This window comes from Frankliniella occidentalis, unplaced genomic scaffold, assembly GCF_000697945.3.
Source record: "Frankliniella occidentalis isolate FOCC.00 unplaced genomic scaffold, Focc_3.1 Scaffold897, whole genome shotgun sequence".
In the NCBI taxonomy this organism is placed as follows: Eukaryota; Metazoa; Arthropoda; class Insecta; order Thysanoptera; family Thripidae; genus Frankliniella; species Frankliniella occidentalis.
This window is the reverse complement of record NW_026268003.1, coordinates 6,845-7,712: the sequence shown is the minus strand read 5'-3', so window position 1 is coordinate 7,712 and position 868 is coordinate 6,845.

The following is an 868-nucleotide window of genomic DNA, read 5'->3' as shown; positions in this document are numbered from 1 at the left end:
GCTTTTTCTTGATTTAACTCGCATGAAGATTTAAAATTTAAAAAACACTGTTTTTTGCCCGACTTTTCCAGTTTCACCCAAGCCTTACCTTAAGAGATCAATAATTACCCAAACCTCTTTTATGGAATAGGGAAAATATTTACTAACTATGTCATTTTCAAAAACGAATAATTACTCAAATAATTGCTTCCCACAGTAGGTCTGCATGTCTTATGGTTTGCCTTCACATATATTTGTCAAAAAGTATGCAACCTGATTGATACGTGATGGGATTACCAGACCCGACTTGTGTCTGGAGACTTTGCTTAACTTGCCAGAGATAGCTGATTGGAGAAGACATTTTGTTCTGCAGCTTTTCCCCCATTCAAGTGTGGGTACTGCAGATTGTACCATTCAATTGCATTTAATTACCTGATCAATTAGACACCAAGAACATACTTGTAAGGTGATGGCCTCCATTTACCACCCCTAAACAACAAGTAAAGCAATAGAATCTCTCAGTCAGTTCCGAATCGGTCACTTTCAGTGGCCAGGTTATAAAAGGTTAAGATGTGGTGACTGTGCTAATTAGTGAGGGAGATTTTGGCACTCAGGCCACATGCCTTCATTTCTCATTTATCATTAAAGTTATAAAGAAAATCTAAGCTTCGCGGTTCATGTTTAGTGCCCTGCGCTGATCTGTACAATTTTTTTTTCATTTCCTACTGAAATGCATTATAAACCTGATTCATTCAGCCTGATTAGCTTAAAGATTGCATGCATCACTTGAAATTAACAATTATGAACTGCTGCAGAATTATTAAACTGGTTTGAGAAGGTTTTCAGTGCCACATCTAATATCCAGCGACGAGCCAGCCGCATTACTTTA